The sequence below is a fragment of the Mirounga leonina genome, unplaced genomic scaffold (assembly GCF_011800145.1).
Source record: "Mirounga leonina isolate KUSES-001 unplaced genomic scaffold, KU_Mleo_1.0 Mir_167, whole genome shotgun sequence".
NCBI classification, from domain to species: Eukaryota; Metazoa; Chordata; class Mammalia; order Carnivora; family Phocidae; genus Mirounga; species Mirounga leonina.
The window spans coordinates 3,960,060-3,975,298 of NW_023270422.1; positions in this window are offsets into that span (position 1 = coordinate 3,960,060).

Sequence of the window (15,239 nt, forward strand, 5' to 3'; positions counted from 1 at the left end):
GACCGTTCCCGCTGAGTCGTCCTGGGCAGGCGGGGTCCCACCCGGAGCCGCCCGGGGTGGGTTCTGGGGCCGCGCGGGCCTGGCTGGGCCAGGCCGGGGTGCTCTGCAGCTGTGGGTGCGCACTGTCCACCACCCCGCCCCCCGGCACCCCGCCCGCGCCGCGGGGTCAAACCCAGCGAGGAGACAGGCTTTGGGACACGAAAGTGGAGTGTTCCAGCGTGACTCTGACTCTCGTCCTCCCCACTGAACTTAGGGTAGTGGTTCTTAAGTCCTTGCTTTCCTGCCTATCCGTCTCGAAATACAGGTACCCTTCCATTCCCGCGACTCCGAAACGTTTGTAGTGGGGTTTAGTTAGAGTGAATACCTGGCGGCGTCGGACAGTGAACACGCACACACACACACACACACACACCTGTACACACGCACGCACGCACACCCCCTGCACAGTTGTCTACGCAGCCTCTCCACTGGGAGTCAGCGATGAAAAAGCTCTTCGGCCCCAGGAGGGCGCAGAGGGCTGGCTTCTACCTCTGCCGGCTCCCTCACCTTCCCTACTCCTGGGTGCCGGGGACTCCCTTTTGCTGTTCGGAGGGAGGTGTGCCTGTGTGCCTGTTCTTTCCGTAAGTGCAGTGCTGGAGGAGTGAGGACGCCAGAGGGAAAGTTTCATCGGACACGTCTCCATGCTCAAGGGGCCGCGGAAAGGCAGGCCGATGCCGCAGAAGGAACGCAGCCCTCTCTGGGGACGTGAAGACAACTGTGCGGATGCAAAGCATGGCTCCATATTTCTTTTATAACATGGTGCAGCCCGGACCTCTCTCTGAACTCCAAACGTCCCGTTTCCCAGTGTTTGCTGGGCGGCCCCTCCTGGGCACCTGTTCCCTTCACACCCTCCAGCAGGTAACACAGTCCTCACTTTAGGGGCTGGCATCCGGGCCCTCTGGGCTCGGGCCCCTTACCCCTTCCTGCTCGGTTGCCCTCATTCGGCGGCCACCCGCTCTGTTTGCCCCAGCCAGCCTGGGCCCCTCTGCGGCCAGCCCTCTCCATAGGCATGCTCACCACGGACACCCACACACCTGGAAAGAGTGAACTCTTTCCAGTTCACTCCTACGGAAGCTTCTAGCTGGCAGGGCTCACTCACTCATGTTCTCCTGCGGCTGATACTTAATGTATGCCGGGGGTAATCAGGGTTACTTCTGGGCATGAATTAGGCCCTCAGGGAGCAATAGTCCCTCTTCCTGGTGGTCTTGTGTGGTAGAAAGGAATGACCACTGGGTGGTGAGTCAGGGTGACTTGGATTTCAATTCTGGTTCTGTTTCCAGTTAGCTTTGTGTTCACTCCAATTCTCTGGGCTTCAGTTTATTCATGTGTAAAATGAAAGGATTATCCTAGGGGCTCTGATTCTGTGGCACCTTCGGTTGGAATGTACATCCACCAGAGACTTTTGCATGAGTTTCCCTGTGTGAGCACTTTAGGTGGGGAGACTCTGGAAAGCCCGGACTGCACCCCTCCCAGGCCAAATGGAAATGCCACACAAAGAGGAAGGGACAATGCTCTGTAATCTGCACCAGTAGTTTCTCTTTAGGTATATGAAAACTTTGGGAAAGTCCTCACGACTGTGTGGTTGGAAAGTGGTAGAGAACTTGAAATATTTTTTCTTTTGGAGTTTTCCAAATGTTTCCAATTTTAAGGATTAATTTCTTTAACCTTTGGGTCCCTGGCCTTGGTCCCCTCCCGCACCTTCTGTGATGCCAGGAAGCAGGTGAGGGGCCACAGCCCTGCCCACGCTCTGTCATCAGACTTCCAACCTGAGGTGACCCGGCTGTCCTCTTCTGAGTAGCCAGCACCCTTATTTAGGCTGTTTGTGGCCATTGCTCAATTTAATTACTGACTCCAAGTAAACGCTTCCTTTTTCCGTCTCCTGGTACTGAGTCTAGTGTAGGGAGCTGGGGGAGTGGAGGGCCTCGGGTTCCTGGGAGAGACTTTGCTCAGCTCTGGTCACACAGTCCCTGCGGAATCAAGCCACTAAGTAGCTTAAAGAAAGGTGTCTACTTCAGAAGCTTTGGTGGTTTGTGGAAATAACCACGTTTTCGATGCTACTCTTTGGGTGGGAATTTGAATCCGAGATATTTGATGGACTAAGAAGGCAGGTGTCAGTGGCTTCAGGAACGCCCATCCCCGGGATTCGACGGCGGAAAGTTGATTTATTTGAGTTTCTAATGGACACTCCCTGCTGACTGGCACCCCAGCCTACCATCCACATCACGAGGGCGTGTAACTAAGGTGACTTGGGCTCATTGCCGCACGCTTTTCCACACAACTTATGGAATCATCACAACAACTTATGGACTCATCACAACATCACAACAGTTACAGATGCTACTGCAGATGAGAAAACGGACGCTCAGAGCGGGCATCACCTTGCTGGCAAGTGGGCGACAGGATTCCAGCCCACGGCTAAGGTCCTCACAACGATGGGGCTGGAGCAAAAGGACACCTGGGTCTAAGGATGTGCAAGTTACTAATCAAGCCTACAAAAGTTTTAAAGGGTGCATTCTGTCCTCCTGCCTTTTCCTGTCTGGAAAGCCAGGTTCCAGTGTAGGATTCTCAGGCGCCTTGGGGATTTGCATCAGGAGTGGGGGAGGGGGCTGCTGGCCTGCAGCCTCCAGCCCCAAGTCTCAGCTTGCCCCCGTCTCTCCCTCTCCAACTCCATCCCACACTGGGAAGGGCCTCCTGGGCTCCTGGGAACACCCCAGACCCCCCAGCCCCCACACAGCCATCCCTGGGACACCACTTTTTGCACATCAGTGTCACTGTCCACCATGAGGGGGCCTGGAAGGAGGTTGGGACGTTCGTGGGGGGCACTGAGTGTATCAAATCAACTTTACAACAAACACGACCTGACGTCTACCTGCTCGTGATGGAATTGTTGCCATGTTGTGTGGCAATTTGGCAAAAATGGCAGCATGTCTTGCTGTAGTCAGATGGCTTTACCCAGCCCAACCTAAGTGTGTTTGTATTTTCCCAGTCATGGAATCAGTTCCAACACTGACCATTTTCTCTGATACTGTGCATAATATAACAGTCTTCAGTCTGTTCTAGAAGGAAGAGCTCTGTGCGAGGTGACAGAATCCTGGGATCTGATCCCCAATGTGACCTCCAAGCCTCAGCTTCTTCCCCAGCAACATGAGGGGGTTGAGTGACTAGATACAAAGACCTTGAGCCCAAACATCCAGGGATCCCCCAGCACCCCTAGGCCATACTCAGGGGATCCTCCCCCCTCATTATCCCTCACCCTGGCCCCTTATCTTGAGCACACACACTGCAGGGTGTGCAGGGTAAGGGGTTGAGGCCCCAGCACACCCAGGTGTTATGGAGGAGGGGAGAGAAGTGCTGGGAGGGGCAGAGGTCCTGATGGGGAGCTGCCTGGGGAGAAGGGGCTCTGGAATGTCCCTGCCAGGTGACTTAGGCTGGAGGCCAGGGGAAGGAAGGAAAGGTGCCTTCATCCCGGGATTTTTATTTTTATTTTGATTTTTTTGATTTTTTTTTTTTATTTGAGAGAGAGAATGAGACAGAGAGAGAGAGCACGAGATGGGGGAGGGTCAGAGGGAGAAGCAGGCTCCCCGCCGAGCAGGGAGCCCGATGCGGGACTCGATCCTGGGACTCCAGGATCATGACCTGAGCCGAAGGCAGTCGCTTAACCAACTGAGCCACCCAGGCGCCCTTCATCCCGGGATTTTTAAAACCAGCTGGGGCACCTGGGTGGCTCAGTTGGTTAAGCGACTGCCTTTGGCTCAGGTCATGATCCTGGAGTCCCAGGATCGAGTCCCGCATCGGGCTCCCTGCTTAGCAGGGAGTCTGCTTTTCGGAGCTCTGACCCTCCCCCCTCTCATGCTCTCTATTGCATTCTCTCTCTCAAATAAATAAATAAAATCTTTAAAATAAATGAATAAATAAAACCAGCTGAAGCAGGACACTGTTCAGGGCTAGCCTTGGGCAGCTTATATTTTTAAAAATAATCTTTGTATTATTTTCCCATTAAAAACTAGTAGATGAGTTTTGCCAGATGAAAATTCTGGAGATCTGTTGCACAACACTGTGAATATACTGAATGCTACTGAATTGTATGCTTAAAAATAGTTAAGATGGCACATTTTATGGTGTGCACTTTTTTAAAACCATAATTTTAAAAAGGGGTGGGGTAGTAATAGACAAGCTTCACAAAAGTTGGAAAAGACTGAAAAGTAAACAAAAAACAAAAATCCAACCCCCAAAACACCATTAATTAATTAGTTAATTAATTAATTAACGTTTGGACACATTTCCTGGCAGACTTTTTTTTTTTTTTTTTTTTAGTTAACATATAGTGTAATATCAGTTTCAGCGGTTGAATTTAATGATTCATCACCTCCATACAACAGCCGGTGCTCATCACAGCAAGTGCCCTCCTTAATTCCCATCACCCACCTAGCCCATGCCCCGCCCTCTTCCCTTCCAGCAACCCCTCCTGATAGTCTTACTCTACAACTAGTTTTCTTTCTTTCTTTCTTTCTTTCTTTTTTTTAAAGATTTCATTTATTTGACAGAGAGAGACACAGTGAGAGAGGAAGCACAAGCAGGGGGAGTGGGAGAGGGAGAAGGAGGCTCCCACAGAGCAGGGAGCCCAATGTGGGGCTGGATCCCAGGACCCTGGGACCATGACCTGAGCCAAAGGCAGACACTTAACGACAGAGCCACCAGGCGCCCCCTACAACTAGTTTTCTTAAACTTAATTAGGTTCATGTTGCCTGTGGGCTTTGAAACACTGAACTTTGTAAGCGTAGCTTCTTCGCGTTTGCATGGTGCTTCATAAAAACCATCCTTAATGACCGCACAACATTTTATAGAATATTCTAATTATTCCCTTCTGTTGGGCTATTTGGCTTAATTTCCAATTTTCCACTACTATTTCCACTATTCCACTACTGTCAATAATGCTTCAACAAACATCTTTGTGCATGGAATATTTTTGAATTTAGAATTGAAGATTGGTTCCTAAACGTGGAATTACTGGATCAAACGCTATGATTAAAAGGATTCCAGTCCCTGTTGTCAGTCCTCTTTCCAGAAGAGAGGCAGAGAGGAGCAGTGCAGGAAAGAGCTCATTGCAACCTGAGGATGAGAACCTCTTTGTGAAGAGGGAGATTCTCACCAACCCCCAAACCTCCTCTCCTGGTCTCTGGATGCCTGGAATTCTTTGAGAGAGAGAGAGAGGGAGACAAAGGCTGTGCTTTTCCTTTAAAGAGGAAATACCTTAGAGGCTCAGCTGGCAGGGGCTTTGAGGTCCGGTGTGTGTGAATGAAGGTATGGGGCCCTGCCCTGATTAGAGGTGGAGGTGGCCCCTGGGAGACCCAGCCTGTCACTGAGAAAGGGAAGGACATTCCCACCAGCTCTACCCTAATGTGGAGTCTGCCCTAATGTGGAGTCTGCCCTAATGTGTTGGGAGCCACACCAATACAACTCTACATAGCCCACAGGGTCACTTTACTCGAACCTGTCCTACTCGATCCCTGACAGTTTCATGTGCAAAGTGTTCTCTGTCCCTTTCTATGTGACTTCTGCAGTGTCCTCTCCTTGGGAATGTTAGAGCACAAAACTCTCTTGCTAATAAAATGAGGTGGCTGGGATTAGTGCCTCGTGGAGCTTTGAGACTGGACAGAGTAGGTTGAGTTTCAGCTCTGCCACATGGGGAAATGGGGGTTATACTCCAGCCTTACCGGACTGTTGGGCAGATTGTGTATTGGGTATGTAAAAGGGTCTTTTCGTTTGATGATGAGATTGCCTGAAAGCAGGTACTGAGCACGTTTGTCTTCAAGTATGTACCATATAAATGCATAAATCTCTCATTTCTAGAACTGCAGAAGATAACTTCGTTTTGTTGCAGTCATAGGGCTATAAAAAATTAAGTTTATGTTAAATGAAATAGAAATCGATTTAAGTGATTGTGTGATTTGGAAGGTTGTGTGTGTGTGTGTGAGAGAGAGAGAGAGAGAAATAGAGAAATAGATACTTAATTACCTCTTCTTTATTTTTAAAATTTAAATCCAATTAATTAACATATAGTGTATGTTTCAGAGGTAAAGGTCAGTGATTCATCAGTTGCATATAACACCCAGTGCTGGGGCACCTGGGTGGCTCAGTCAGTTAAGCGTCTGCCTTTGGCTCAGGTCATGGTCCCAGGGTCCTGGGACTGAGCCCTGCATCAGGCTCCCTGCTTTGCAGGAAGCCTGCTTCTCCCTCTCCCACTCCCCCTGCTTGTGTTCCCTCTCTCGCTGTGGCTCTCTCTCTGTCAAATAAATAAATAAAATCTTTTTAAAAAATAAAACCAAAAAACCAAACACCCAGTGCTGATTACATCACCTGCCATCCTTAATGCCCATCACCCAGTTACCCCATCCCCCCACCTCCCCTCCAGCAACCCTCAGTTTGTTTGCTGTGATTAAGAGTCTCTTATGATTTGTCTCCTTCAGTGATTTCATCTTGTTTTATTTTTCCCTCCCTTCCCCTATGATCCTCTGTTTTGTTTCTTAAGTTCCACATATGAGTGAGATCATATGATAATTGTCTTTCTCTGACTGGCTTACTTTGCTTAGCATGATACCCTCCAGTTCTATCCAGGTGGTTGCAAATGGCAAGATTTCATTCTTTTTGATGACTGAGTAATATTCCATTGTATATATATACCACATCTTCTTTTTTTTTTTAAAGATTTTATTTATTTATTTGACAGAGAAAGACACAGCGAGAGAGGGAACACAAGCAGGGGGAGTGGGAGAGGGAGAAGCAGGCCTCCCGCCGAGCTGGGAGCCCGATGTGGGGCTCGATCCCAGGAGCCTGGGATCATGACCTGAGCCGAAGGCAGTCGCTTAACCAACTGAGCCACCCAGGCTCCCTATACCACATCTTCTTTATCCATTCATCTGTCGATGGACATCTTGGCTCTTTCCACAGTTTGGCTATTGTGCACATTGCTGCTATAAACATTGGGGTGCACATACCCCTTCAGATCCCTACTTTTGTATCCTTGGGGTAAATACCCAGTAGTGCAATAGCTGGATTGTATGGTAGCTCTATTTTCAACTTTTTGAGGAACTTCCACACTGTTTTCCAGAGTGGCTGCACCAGCTTGCATTCCCACCAACAGTGGAGGAGGATTCCCCTTTCTCCGCATCCCCGCCAACATCTGTCGTTTCCTGACTTGTTAATTTTAGCCATTCTGATTGGTGTGAGGTGGTATCTCATTGTGGTTTTGATTTGGATTTCCCTGATGCCACGTGATATGGAGCACTTTTTCATGTGTCTGTTGACCATTTGTATGTCTTCTTTGGAGAAATGTCTGTTTAGGTCTTCTGCCCATTTCTTGACTGGATTATTTGTTGTTTGGGTGTTGAGTTTGTAAGTTCTTTATAGATCTTGGATACTAGCCCTTTATCTGATATGTCATTTGCAAATATCTTCTCCCATTCTGTCGGTTGTCTTTTGGTTTTGTAGACTGTTTCCTTTGCTATGTGAAAGCTTTTATCTTGATGAAGTCCCAATAGTCCATTTTTACCCTTGCTTCCCTTGCCTTTGGAGATGTGTCTAGGAAGAAGTTGCTGTGGCTGAGGTCACAGAGGTTGCTGCCTGTGTTCTCCTCTAGGATTTTTTTAAAAAAGATTTTATGTATTTATTAGAGAGAGAGAGAGAGGAAGCACAGGCAGAGGGAACAGCAGGCAGAGGGAGAAGCAGGCTCCCCACTGAGCAAGGAGCCTGATGCGGGACTCAATCCCATGACACTGAGCCAAAGGCAGAGGCTCAACCGACTGAGCCACCCAGGCATCCCTCTCCTCTAGGATTTTGATAGATTCCTATCATCAAATACTTACCTAGTTGATATAACAGTAAGTGTTCAATTCTATCTGTTAGTCAGGGAAGAGAAAGCAGAGGGCCGGAAGAGGACAAAAAAGAAGAGACAGACCTCCATGCTTAAAAGGAAAAGGAGAAATATAGAGAAAATGGGCAATGTATTCCCACTGATGGATCTGCCCCTGGGGGTACCACCCAGGCCTGTCTGTCCCAGGACTCTCCCTCTGCCTTGCTGGACCAGCTCCCTGTCAGAGCCTGGGGGATCAAAGCTCCAAGGTCAGAGGCCCATCAGTCTGTTCTGTCTGGTTCCGTCATAGGATACTATTTTGAGTGTTGAGGATTCATTGATTTATTCACTCTTTTCTTCAACAAATATTGAGTGTTTATTGCATCCCAGACACTGGGCTACGACTAATTATAATTGTCATCAAGTTTTAGTAACCTCTGCAGCAGATAAAAAAAAATAACAATTATAATGATGTGATATGCTGGGAATAAATAGCGATTGCCACCATTCTTACTATTAAATGACTTGGAAACATTTTTTTCATATTAATATTAAGAAAGAAAGTGATGGAAGTGAATGAATGATTCTGCCCATAAGTGTGTGAGAGAGGGCAGTTATATGGGAAACATCATGGAAGGAGAATTTCAATGGGACTTATTTGCACAAGCAGAGCAGACCCCCCCCTCCCCAGGAAAGCATGAGAATAATCAACTAGACGCCCAGGACCCAAAGGGCCCGTTTTAATAAGATTCGGGGTCTCCTTGATGGTGAGGGTGAGGGTGAGGGTGACCGCATGATGCTTCTGACCTTCCGGGCAAGGAGTGGACCTGTGCACCAAATCCCAGGAAACAGAGTTTCCTGGGGACATCCTGCGACCTCCGCCTTCTCTTCCTGAGCTTGACCAAAGTTGCTAGCATCTCATTCGTGCTAGCATCTCAAACGCTAGCATTTGTATGCGTGCCAAGATACATTTTTTGTGTGATAAAAATCTTATAGGCCTGAACTTGTGTCCATTGATTCCTAGAAAAAAGATTTAATTTAATTTATCGCTGCCCTGAACCTTGACCCTTGGTTCCTGCCATGGAACTTTACCTCCCTGTGACGTGGACACTGCTCTGGGTCCCCCAGCCCGAGCTTCCTGAGGAGCTGGAGCCTCTCCCCGTGCAGCCCCTCCTTCTTCTTTCTTGCCCCCCTCAGCGTCACCTCTACCTGTATCTTTGCTTGGAGCTCTGGCAATGTGCTCCAGCCACCCTTGGGACTTCCGCCTGTGCCTCTGTCAGAGCCCCTCAGGCCACGTCCCTCACCTCCTGCTGACATGTGTCAGCTGGCCCCTCCCTGCCCCGGACGCAACCGGGATGTTTGGACCTGTTCATCTTTCCTCCAGCCCTTCCTACCACTCACTGAGCTGTTCTGTAATGAAATGGTGCTGGGAAAGATAGTTTAAAGTTCTGCTACACTTTCACAACTAGAAGCACAAATGGGACTGTTTGGGTTTTTGCTATTTACCCCTGGGGCTTGGATTAAATTAAGTAAATGTGCATCATCCCCACCCCAGGCTTGGAATAATCTGATGCGCTCTTTTTCTGGTCCCAGGTTCCAGCTGGACATGACATCACTACACAGGTAAGTCAGCATTGAACTTCCAGTCTGCCCTGTGTGTCTGCCCCAACCCCAGTATCATGTGCTCACTGTCTCCATGATCACGTTGTCCATTGTCCCACATTTAGAAGTCTTACCTCCTGGACTAGACTGTAAGCTCCCAAGGTTAGAGACTAGACGTCCTGTATGTTGTCCACAGCACCCAGTGCACTGCTTACTATGCACAAGCACCCAGTGGAGGCTTGTAAATGACGAAAGTAGAGTGGAAGAAAATTTGCGATGCAGAGGACTTCGAAGGGACGACCCAGAATATTATGATGGGAGATAAGGAAAAATTTAGTAATGCCTCCCTGAACAAAGAGGTGTCCACCAGGGTTTTCTCAGAATTAAATATAAATTCAGATGGCATTTTTAAAGCAGAATCAGATGGTTTATAACTGATTATGATCAACCAGTTACTTGCCCGAATTCTGTGCCTAGTTCTCCCCCAACAGGCTAGTTAGGGACTGAGTTTTCATCTAGCCATGGCCGTGGCCCTGGGTGCTCCCGCAGGTGGTGGGGCATCTGGGAAGGCGGGGGACAAGCCTTGCGGCCACTGTTCCACGGCTCTGGAGTGCGGTGGGTATTTCCACCTGACAGGTTTGCTGGGAGCACCTGACGTAACGTGCGTGAAGGTGCCTACGGACCCGAAAGTGCCAGACCAAAACAATGTGACGTTTTGATCGTTCGTTCTCTGTAGTAAGAGACAGCTCTTTGGAGAGTTCAGCTCAGTTCAGACTGGAGCCCACCGCGCCCAGCTGTCTCAGCTGTCCTCAGGAATTTCGTGGCAGCCCCTCCCTCGCTTCTCAGCTGGCCCGGTGATTCAGAAAGCACCCCCTCCACCCACCCTGATGGCTCATGTCCCAGTTCTTCAGCTTATCCCTCCTAAAGTGTATCTGTGACTCACTGCCCAGTATATGCTCTTCGGCTCACTCACTTGATCAGGAGAGATAAAGCCATCTGTGCTGTGTCCACAGGGCTCCAAACGGGGAGCCCTGCACTTTACGCGACACACCTCATTTAAGGCCGTCCTTTCCGAGGCAGGTCTTATTCCCTCTTCTACAGATGAGGAAACCAAGTCTGAGAGGACCAAGGAACTTGTCCCGGCCCCTGGCTCCTTCTTAGACTCTAGCTGCTGCTTTTTCTTTTCTCCTTTTACATTTTATTGTATTACCAGAAGAGCCCTTGAGATGAGATCGACCCTCTTAGCAAGGCATACACTGTGTCATTATTGGCTATAGATACAAGGCTGGATAGCAGATGTCTAGAACTTACTCATCTTGCTCAACTGAAACTTTATACTGCTGATGAGTAACTCCCCATTGTCTAGATCCTAGCTGCTTCTTTTTTTTTAATATTTATTTTATTTTATTTATTTGACAGAGAGACACAGCGAGAGAGGGAACACAAGCAGGGGGAGGGGGAGAGGGAGAAGCAGGCTTCCCTCAGAGCAGGGAGCCCGATGCGGGGCTCAATCCCAGGACTCTGGGATCATGACCTGAGCCGAAGGCAGACGCTTAACGACTGAGCCACCCAGGCGCCCCAGATCCTAGCTTCTTAAACAAGAAACCGGGGCCGGGAGCTCGGGGGCTGTATCCACACTGACATAATGCAACAGAACTGTTTCAGCCGCAATAGAATTGATTGGAAACTGATGAATCAGGAAGACCTATTTTGTCTGGTGTTTATTCCAGGGAGAGCTGGGGGTCACAAGGCTGAGATTTTCTCCCTGGCCCTGCCCTTCCCGTTCATCCTTGCTGGACGAGAGCCTGCACTCACCCACCGGACAGACACACTGAGCAACCAGCCTCTGCTCCAAACAGACGCCATGCCTCGTCCCCTCTCTCATCTGGCTGCCACTCAACACAGCAGTTGGAGAAGTGGCACCTCAAGGGCTCCCCGACTATTTTTATGTGGCCATCTGCCTTCTGGACCGGGCCTGGCAGGCAGCAACAGGCCCGAGGAACGCCACAGCAAGTGGGTGACGCCCAGACAGCTGAGGACGCCCAGCCCTGCCCCTGACTCTTGTTCTAGGGATGCTGGAAATGTGGTGCAAGGGTACCAAGAGGAAAAAGAAAGGCTTTTTCATGCCGTAGCTGGGGGTGCTGTGGGGGCCCTTGGTTCCTTTTCCATTTCTAGAACAAGCTAAGGCCGGTTCAGTCCTGCCATTGCCAGGGCCCAGGTGGCAGGGCCGGGCGGGGAGTACAGTGTGTGGGGCAGCAGTTTGGGCCACCAGCTGACCTCAGGGCCATCAGAGGAGAGAGCATAGCAAAGACGCTCTGCGGAGGGGGTGCGCTCCATGAAAGCCTTGGGCTTCAGTTGTAATAAGACCCTGGGGTGTCCCTGCAGCCCACCCTGACTGAAAGCTAAGCCTGGGGCAACATGGAGGCAGGCGGGGCTTTTCCGTGGTCAGATCTGTGGTTAGAGGAAGGGTTGCCTCACTCATAGCTCCCTGGGATGGAGGAAGCATTACAAATCAATCAATAAAATCCCCCTTTGCGGGGCGCTTGGGTGGCTCAGTCATTAAGTGTCTGCCTTCACTAGGGGTTCTTGATCCCAGGGTCCTGGAATCGAGCCCCACCTCCGGCTCCCTCAGGCTTTCTCCGGCTCCCTCCGGCCCCTCGGGTTCCCTCCAGCTCCCTCGGTCCCTCCGGCCCCTCCGCCCCTCCAGCCCCTCTGGCCCCCTGCTCTGCGGGAGGTCTGCTTCTCCTTCTCCCACTCCCCCTGCTTGTGTTCCCTCTCTCGCTGTGTCTCTCTCTGTCAAATAAATAAATAAAATCTTTAAAATAAAAGGCCTCTTGGCAATACAGAAAATTTTAAACAGATGCATATCAGACATAAGATGTTGAACCCAGCTTCATGTGGAAGCATTTCTTTTTTTTTCTTTTTTTTTTTTTTTTTTAAGATTTTACCTATTTATCCGACAGAGAGAGACATAGCAAGAGAGGGAACACAAGCAGGGGGAGAGGGAGAGGGAGAAGCAGGCCTCCCGCGGAGCAGGGAGCCCGATGTGGGGCTCGATCCCAGGACCCTGGGACCATGACCTGAGCCGAAGGCAGATGCCCAACAACTGAGCCACCCAGGTGTCCCTTTTTTAAAAAATATTTTTAATTAACATATAACGTATTATTTGTTTCAGGGGTACAGGTCTGTGATTCATCAGTCTTACATAATTCACAGCACTCACCATAGCACATACCCTCCCCAATGTCCATCACCCAGCCACCCTACCCCTTCCACCCTCTCCCCTCCAGCAACCCTCAGTTTGTTTCCTGGGATTAAAAGTCTCTTAAGGTTTGTCTCCCTCTCTGGTTGTCTCTTGTTTCATTTTTCCCTCCCTTCCCCTATGATCCTCTGTCTTATTTCTCAAATTCATGTGGAAGCATTTCTTCAACAAACCTTGACAATACACCTGTCTCCTGATAAAAGAAAGAAAATGGTGTATTCACGTCAGATTTATAGTAAAGGCTTCATTTGCCTTTTTCAGGAAGAAATGGGAAAATAAATGGGTCAGTATATTGAATTTCTGTTACGTCTTTCTTTCTCCTCAATGTAAAGGATGTTTCCTTCCCAAGCATTTATGATGCCTGCTACCTGCCAAACCCCATTCCAGGTCCGCATGCTCCATCAGGCTCCTGGGGTCAGGAAGAGGTGGATCAGGGCATCCGGAGCCCTGGGCTGGCACTGGTGGGGCTTTGAGAAAGGCACCTAGATTCTAGGCTTCCTCATCTACAGGGTAACCATGATAATGAGGATCTTAACTGCATTGTTATGAAAATCAAATACAATTATCTTCAAACTATGGAACTATCTCGTAATCATAAAAACATTAAAAAATTTAAAGAAGTTATTTGGAACATGACTGACCCAACAGGGGTCAGAATTTTTCTGTGGGCCCCTAAAACTGCCCTTCTTCTAGAAGGAGAGGTTGGACAATTGAACTGAATTTCTGCCCTCCCTGCGGCAAGGACTCTGGTTGCAAATGGCCGATGGCCAGTGAGGGGCTGGGGCAAGGGCACGAAGCAGAACTCTCCCTCTTGCTCTTCCTGCCTCTTCGCAGGACCCCAGCACACCCACTTGGGCCCCGGGGGTATGCCAAGGAGCAACGACACCAGAGCTCAGGCAGCCCTGACTCCAGCCTCCCAAGGACGTGAGCACCTAATTCCCTGTGCCGGACCCTTCCCTGCTGGAGCTGTCCACAGTGGCTGTTCCTCCTGCTTTGAACCCTGCCTGCAATGGCAACTCAGAGAATGAACTGGGGGACACAGTCATCGGCGGCCATGGGAGCAGAGACGGCCCCGATCCCGCTGCCCCTGTGCTCTCCTTCTCGTTTCTATGAGGTTTGGTCTCTGTGTTGGTCTCTTGGGCTTTTTAGGTGGCAGGGACCACGGATGCCTCTTGGACCACATGCGTGGCTTCGTGTTTGGCAGCTCCATCCACACATTGGAGAGTCGAATACCAGCTGTTCCTCAAAGAAGGGTCTGTTTGTTTCACCTGAAGAGCAGGAAGGGATGCAGTGCCGAGAGAAGGGACCCCCGCCACAGAAACGCATAGTCAAGACAACCGAGCCGAGCACCGGACTCCGGCATCTGGGGGTTGCCTTTGCTGTTGCTGAAAGATCCTGCGCAACCAACCACCCCAAAATACAGCGGCTTGAACAATGGGCATGTCTTTTCTTTTCTTGCCCCCCCACCCCCCACCCCCTGCCACTTGGCTGGCAGCTCTGCTTGGGGCTGCAGGTCATCCGCGTGTAGCTGCAGGCTGTGGGGCAGGGTCAGTACCTGGGGCCCTGCCGAAGGGGCAGGGGCTACCCGGCCGTGTTCTCATCTTGACCACCCTGCGAGTGCCCAGGGCAGGCCAGGCGTACACACTGCAGGCTTGGTGTGAATATACCAAACCCGCCATCATGGGGCTCCAGCACCCAGCAACACTCTATGTACCAGCAGGGAGGAAAATAACTCGTCTCCCCAGGAGCTTAAGAGACAAGTCTGCTTTGAGAGGATCAGCGAGGAAATTGTTGCTCATGTCTGATAAATTGAGTTCATCTGAGTGTCTGTTTTTATGAACTATTTTTCTCATTTGTGACCTGCCTTAGAAATTTTTGTTATAATTTTTGTTATTTTTTTCCAGCTCTCAGGAACCATGTGTATTCCTGCCATTATTTAATAGAACCTTACTGTTTGTGTTTATATTAATATTTTCGGCCTGTTTCAGCAGCGATTATCTTATTCAACTCTTATAACATTGCTCTTGGGAAGGAAAAATAACATTATACCCATTTTACAGATGAAGAAATTAAATCTTAGCAATATCAGTTAACTCCCCCAAGGCCACCACAGCTCGCAAAATAGCAGAACTTGGAACTAGCACCTAAATATTGTAGGAGTCTTCAAGAAAACATCTGTGTCTGGCAAACATAGGGTGATATTAAAAAATGGCAAGAACTAGTACCATAAAACTTGAATCAATCAATCAAAATACAAAATGAGGGGCACCTCGGGGGCTCAGTAGGTTAAGCATCTGACTCTTGATTTTGGCTCAGGTGATGATCTCAGGGTCATGAGATTGAGCCCCAAGTCTGGCTCCAAGCTTAGCACAGAGTCTGCTTGAAATCTTCTCCCTCTGCCCCTCCCTCCCTCATGAGCATGCACACACTCTCTCTCAAAAATAAAATAAAATAAAATAAAATAAAATAAAATAAAATAAAATAAAA